Source organism: Triticum urartu, chromosome 6A (assembly GCF_056163025.1).
Source record: "Triticum urartu cultivar PI428250 chromosome 6A, HENAU_Tu73, whole genome shotgun sequence".
Taxonomy (NCBI): Eukaryota; Viridiplantae; Streptophyta; class Magnoliopsida; order Poales; family Poaceae; genus Triticum; species Triticum urartu.
Genome location: NC_141878.1, coordinates 409,807,718 through 409,815,005, shown reverse-complemented (window position 1 = coordinate 409,815,005; position 7,288 = coordinate 409,807,718).

Genomic DNA, 7,288 nt, shown 5'->3' with positions numbered 1-7,288 from the left:
CGTCCTCGCCACCATCTCGACCACTGGGAGGACCGCCCTGGACTGGCGGATCCATCGCTGCCCTCGGAACCCAGTGGGGAGCCGCCGTTCGTCGACGGCGATCGCCGGAACCCCGCCTTCGCTCGGACAGAGGAGGAAGAAGACGCGGGCGACTGGTCAAACCTGACCAGTGGGCCCAAGGAACCCACTGTCAGTGACCAAGAGACGACCCGCGCCAGTTTAAGTGGAAGCGTATTCCGCAAAATACGTATTCGCTAAGAGGAAAGTGTAAGCTCCCCGAAACATTTTCTTTTTCTGATTTTTATTAAAAACAGATTTTGACTAAACTTTGACTGGCTATAACTTTTTAAATATAAGTCCAATTGATTTGATTCTTTTTCTTGTTTCTCAAATTTTGTCTAGTTTATTTTCATATTTATTTGAAAATTTTCCAAACAACTTTTTTGTACTGTTTTGAAACTATGTGTTGATTTGAATTTTTTTCAAAATAGGATTTTTGAAGAAGGAACCAACTTTCAAAAAAAGTGCACCCCACTTACATACTCTCCAAGGCAAGCATTCTGAACCCTGGCATAATATTGTCATTTGTTGTTTGAAATAGTTACAACACCACCTTGTCTCAGAGTTTTCGTTATTTTATGCAATGATAAGATCATACTCATAAGTGCATATTGATGATCTCGTGCTATGGGTATTCGATATGTTTGTGATAGTAGTCATCCTCGTATGCCTTTCATGCCTAACGGAAGGAATCCGGGAAAGCCTCTGTCTTGGGTAGACACGAGCTTGTCCCTAGTTCTTCGTCCAGACGGTTATGTCCGGTAAGGCATGGTGGGGTACGATGAGCGGTGATTCTGTCTGATTGGTATGAAATATACTTCGTATGCTTATCATGAAGGTAATGCTTTAACCTCCTGAGTTGACCATAGATCGAGTCTTGTTCCAGTAACCCCCATACTTGTTTCGTACTACCACTTGTCCCTGCCATAGGTAGGGTACGATTCAGTAAGTTGTCAACCCCTTTCCTAGCACATACCGTACAGAGAGGCCATGGTGGAAGATACCGGCTGCATCAGGTAGGCATGCCACCTGTTCCGGGGGCATGGGTGTTTTCGGTTGGAGCCGAAGGGGGTAGCTCCCCTAGTTTGCGCGCGTTATAAATTTTGTGATCCCATGCTAGTCGAGGTTGTAGCCTCCCCACTTAGAGTTTCGCTTAACGGGTGTCATGGGTGATTTCCAGACACTGGTAAGTTAGGCTGGTGTGTGCGGTCAGGCGTGTTTTCAATTAAAAGACCGTAGGCGGAATTAGTCCTGATGGACTAAAGGAATCCGTTGCTCGTGGGTAAAGAGTACACCCTCTGCAGAGATTATATCTATTCGAATAGCTGTGTCAATGGTTAAGGACTACAGTCTGGGATGGGTCAAGTGTCGGTCTTAGTGTCGGTCTTCAGAGGAAAGATGGCTAAACCAAAACATGGATCATGACATGTGACTCATGATGATTATGATTACTATTATTATGGACTAACCATTTACATTATTTGAATTATTGAGTATCCCTGGGACGGTTCTACCTCCTGGATATTCACTGTGATTATTCTCATATAAGCCCTTTTTGTGGTGTCGGGGAGACACCCAACTGTGGCATGCTTGTCATTCAAATCACTTTATAAGCCCTTTATGTGGTGTCGCAGAGACGCCCGACTGTGTCATGCTTGTTATTCATTTACTTTATAAATCCCTTCATGTGGCGTCGCTGAGATGCCCGACTGTGGCATGCTTGTTATTTATTTCTATAAGCTCTTTATGTGGTGTCGCACAGACGCCTGACTGTGGCACGTTTGCTACTTATTGCTTTTATAGGCCCTTTATGTGACGTTGCTCAGACGCCCGACTGAGGCATGCTTTATATTATTATCCTTTCGAGGTGTAACTTCAGACACCCGATCGGTGCATTCTGTTTCTACTCCCTTACGGCATATTCATGTTGTAGATGAATAACCTGCTGCATGCATCATGGATGTTTATTTTGTAACGGATGTGTGATCGTAGAATATTTCAGAGCATGAGTATCATTTGTTATATTATACCTGTGTTCATAATCTTTGCGAGGACATTCAAAAGTACTCACTGGCTTGTCCCTGGCTATTGTCTTGGCCATATTTCTTGCGTGGAGAGGAGAGTCGCTATGACAACCCCAGAACCTACGCAATGGTGATAGCAGCCTCGTGAAGATAGGAGTTATCTAGGTCAACTGTTCCTGTGGGAAATGGAGTCCCATAGACGCTGATGATCCGCAAACCGCTTCCGCCATCAACCTCTAGAAACCATTTGTTGTAATCATAGGCCAGAATGGTCTTGTACTACATATCTTGTATTTTTCTTGGAGTTTCTGTATCAAGTTGGTGCCTCATCAGCTAACAGTAATCCTAGGGCTGGTGAGCACAAGGGCCATTTTCTGGGAAATTAATATCCCGAAAATCCGGTCCTGACAACCTTGGTATCAGAGCCAGGCTGACCATTGGCTAATCCTATCTTAGCCATGTCAAAAAACCTAGGTTAACAAACCCACCAGACCTTAACCTAACCCCGGCCAAGCTTCTCGTGTAAGATAACCACACAGTGACCCCGACACCTTTTGGTAGTCGGTGCCCAACCTATCAGCCTAGCCTGTCGATCACGCGCCAGTGACCGACACCTAAATTGTCTCTTTCGCAAGTGTGCGAAGGAAGACTCCGTCCCCTTTTTCTATAAAAAGGGCACGCTAGCCACAACCCAGCGCTGCACAGCCTCTACACCAAAACCAAACTAAAATGCCTGGACCCGTTGTTCACAATGAGACCACAACAACCAACCTTGGAGGTTTTGTGACCGTGCTAGCAAACCTCACCCGCCGTGCCTTTGCATTAGAAGAGCCCCCAGAATATGTCGTGTACCAAGGGCCCATGAGCGGTGAGAGCCGTCAATTCTGGGCCACTGTGCACGTCTATCGTAGAGGTCTATCGCCAGAATGCCCCTACAGGTTCACCGGAAGGACAACTTCCTTTGAGCCACAAGCCATCCAACTAGCTGCTCGAGAGGCTATAGTTCAACTCCGGCACTTGTCGCCCAGAATTAACTGTCGCTCGTTCTACTACTACCCCAGCCGTGACGGGTATGGTAGGCCACCCAGGTTGCCAATGGTGATCACGAGACGGACCCTGCATTGTTGCATCTGGTGCGCTATGTAAGTGCACTGGAGGAACTGTTCGATCAAATCACCCTTGATCTGATCACAGCTCGTGGAGAACTGATTTGCCGAGCCTCGGCAAGAAGAGAGGATGAGCCCGATGCCGATAACCCAGTCGTGCTGTTCAAACAACCGATCGAGCCCTTCGGGTCTGCCCCAGCCATCGACCAAAACACTTTGGTGTCCCCAGAAGTGCTTCGTCGCCTTTTGGGAACACGCTCCAACAGGATCGTGGCCAACAACCCCTGCGATGGTCATCATCACTACCCCGACCCTGCAGCTCCTCAACCCCCTCCAGCTAACCCCGACGGTGAAGCCCTTGGAGAAGCCTCGGCGTCCACAAGGCACGCCCGCTTAGATATAAACGAGGTAGACTAAGTCACTCGAGTAGTACCGAGTCTTAGTATGTCCACGACCTGTAATTGTGTGATCTTGCATCGCCATAATTAAATACTGTCTGCTTGTGCGCCCCTATTTTTTAAATAGTAGCCATGCATAAGTGTGTTGGTGTACGGTTGCATTTTTAATTCTGGGCGTAGCTACCAAAAACCAACCCCGACGACCCCCACAGTAATATGTCACTTTTGTGAGATATGTGTATCCGTGGCATTGACCCCGACCCCATAGAACAGAACTGACAAACTAGTTGCCCCTCAACGTGATAAATAACCCAGCCCAGATGCTATATAAAAGGCCACCTCGTGACCTTGCTAAGTGCCCCTCACCTTGTGCACAACTCTCACAACCATTTCTTTGCCATGTCGAGCCCTAGAATTTATCTAAGAACTCCATATGCAACCCCAGGAAGCTTTCTTAAAATATTGTGGGGCTTTACCTGCAGTACCATGAGTTCTATCCATCCAACCCAGTAGGAGTTGCTCAAATCAAGGATTACCCCATCCACCTCGAAATATCGGGCAGTGGTGCACATCCCTCCTGCAAACCAAGACCCAACGGAAATCTCCTTCGTGGGGAAATCTATGCCGACTCCACAAATGGCCATAGAAGCTGCTGCGTACGAAGCGCTTGCTCGCCTTCGATTCGCGGTACCCTATGCCAGGGAACGAGGGTATTATTACTTCCCGAGTCGTGCAGCACCCGGAGAAGTAGCATTTTTCCCCGGTGTATGAATTGAGAGAGACCCAGTGCTGGCCAATCTTGCCCACTATGTCATCGCTCAAGAGCGTTTAACCTAGCGAGTAGTGGGTTATCTCCAGAGCCTCGCTGATTTAAATCCTCAGATCGCCATCGGCAGACCACTGAGGCCCGACCAGGAGAGACACATTCATCGACTAGTCAATCCGCTTCTCCGATAGAAGAAGAGTGTGCCCCAGTGCCAGAGACGTTTTCTCAAGACCCTGTCCATTTACCGTTTTCATTGTAGACATCACTGCTATGTTTATTGTCCCAGCCTTTATTTATGTGTTGCAACGTATCCGTGGTATCCTAAATTTGTGCGACGAATCAAATATTTGGTTTCATTTATGTGAGTAGTGTTTACTGCTGTTAATTTTGATTGAACTAATTCTCATTCGCAATAAATTCTGAAGTGAGATTTTTCCCTGGGTTGTTGCAGCATACATCTCTTCACGACATAGATTTTTTTTATTCACGCAGCACCACAAGAGCAGGCTCACAACCACAACCACCCGACCCCGTGCACTAATTGCAAATCCACGTGTACGTGTTGCACCTAACTGATCACCTCCCTAACACACCATAGTCTCTGAAGGAGAGAATTGTGGGTAATTATTTGGGTGCAAGTTGCCTACAACACACTGATAGCAGTTAGCACCCGACACCGCACTTAATCCTCATAATCCCCGCCACCGTGGAGAGCTAACACTCGAGCGGCAGCATCATGACGATCATCGAGGATCATCGCGCACAAGAGCACGGAGAACCCCAGCAATACCGCCAACCCTACGCACACCAGGATCATGTACCAGTCCGGCATCGCCTCCGCCATTAGAGCCTCGTCTCGAGCTCCTGCAAACAGAAATGGAGGAGGAGGAAGGAGAAGGAGAAGTGAGGCCAGGTGTGAGGAAGAAGAAAGGAGCACCTCGGTCATTTTATAGCTCGAGATCAATGTACGGTGGGCGAAGTCCACCAGCGCCGCTCGTCGCTCGATCGCCGGTGTTCGGAGGCGAATCCGCGAGCAGTGCCGACAACGCACTGGCCCGCGAGGTGAGTGCATGCTGCACCGGCAGCTAGCATGCCGCGCACTACCGTAGTACGACCTAGATGCCCTACGCGCTAGACATCACCGGTGGAGAAAGCGCGGGAAAGCACGCGAGAGAGAGGAAGAAGAGAGAGCCAGAGGTAGAAGAAGAGACTGACAGTGGGCCCTGGGTCCACCCGTCAGCCAGAGAGAGCACTGTGCTCTCGGGTGCGACCAGCGTATTTTAGAAATTTAGAATTTAATTCTAAATTTTCTGTAACCAAAAGTAGAAATATCTCGTTTTCCCCCAACCATGGATTTTTCCATGCAGCGCCAGTATCCCACACTGTAGTTTTACACCACTTATTTGCCCACTCACTGTAGCCACATTTTATTGCATATTACATTGAGATAGTAGGAATAATTCTTTTCAAGCAGCCCTTAGCAAATCTCGAGGACGAGATTTCTCTTAAGGGGGGTAGTGTTGTAACACCCCCAAATTTTTAACCATGATTTATTTATTAAAATTTTTCCAAGAAATTAAATTTTCATTTTTTTGTGGATTTATCTTTTGATTTCAGAACCACTCTTTTCTTTGATATTATGGAGTTTTCACCCCAAGTGAAAACTTATCAAAAGTATTGTTGGACTTGTTTACCCTCTCAGGAAAAACATTTCTTTATTAGTGGATTTATTTGCATAATTATTTTCCCTGAGCTTTATTTCTTTAAAAATGATTTTTCATAAGTTTTGGAGCCTCTTTTGCACTACAACCCTTTGATAAAATTAGTTATAAGTTTCACCAAAATTTGGAGATGTCATGGGATGCTCCCACATCACTTGTATGCAAAAATCTCTTTTAGTCATTTGGAAATTTTGAGCTCTACCCCAAGTTTTCAAATCTGGTCCAGTTTGTAAAATTGCACTACAACCTATTTAAATATTTCTTTAAATCTTCCACCAAAATTAGGGGATGTTAGTAGTAGTGTATAATTCAATTTTATGCAAAAAACCACTGATGTTCTTTAAAAAATTTGAGCAAATGATCCTATCTTGCTCTCTGGTCCAGTTGGGTGTTTTCTACTGCAACCCTGTTTTGTTTTGCTCTAGTGCCCATGATCTTTCTCCTGCTTATAGTCCACCCTACCAAACCCTTAAGTTCAGGAGATTGGGCCCATTGGAGGGTTTTAAGAACATGCAATAATGCCCTTTTCTTTCTATCCAGATTTGGTTTTCTCAAAAACTTGCACTAACAAGTTTTTGTTTTTGACAAACTAACCTTGCCACCCTCTTTATCATCTAAAGAGACTATGATCTGGAGTTTTTGGCCACCCCAAGAGATGCCTAGATGACCCTAGCATTCTGTCAAACACCTTGTGTGCCTGGCCAGTTTTGGCTTGGTTTTTAGTTTGCATTGTGGACTTGATCCCCTGACCAAACCACGATGTCCACTAATCTCCTTGCAGACTCTAACCTAGACCTGTTAATCCCCAGCCTCATCCAAGCCCTCTAGCACGCGCTGGCATTATGTCGAGCACCTAGTGTGCGTGCTCTGGGCGCGGCCAGAGCGCGCGTTTTGCACGTGCATGTGCTTGAGTCGCTGCGTCCCCCTACCGCCTCCCCGTGCCCGTTTTGATCCATTCCCGCTCGCAGCCAGCGCGCCCCGACCCCTCCCTCGTCACAGAGCCGCCCTGGCCCCCTCCTGGCACTCCACAGCGCCACCACCGCAAGCTGCTGCCGGCCGCAGCAGGCCTCTGCCATGGACGGCGCTGCCCGAGCCAATCCAGCCCGCCAGCTGCCCTCTGGAATAGCTCGACCTTGTCCACGAGCCGTCCGCTAGCGCCCGTCGCCGCCACGTCGCCCTGCCTGCTACAGAACGGCGGTTCGCCATTCCTATC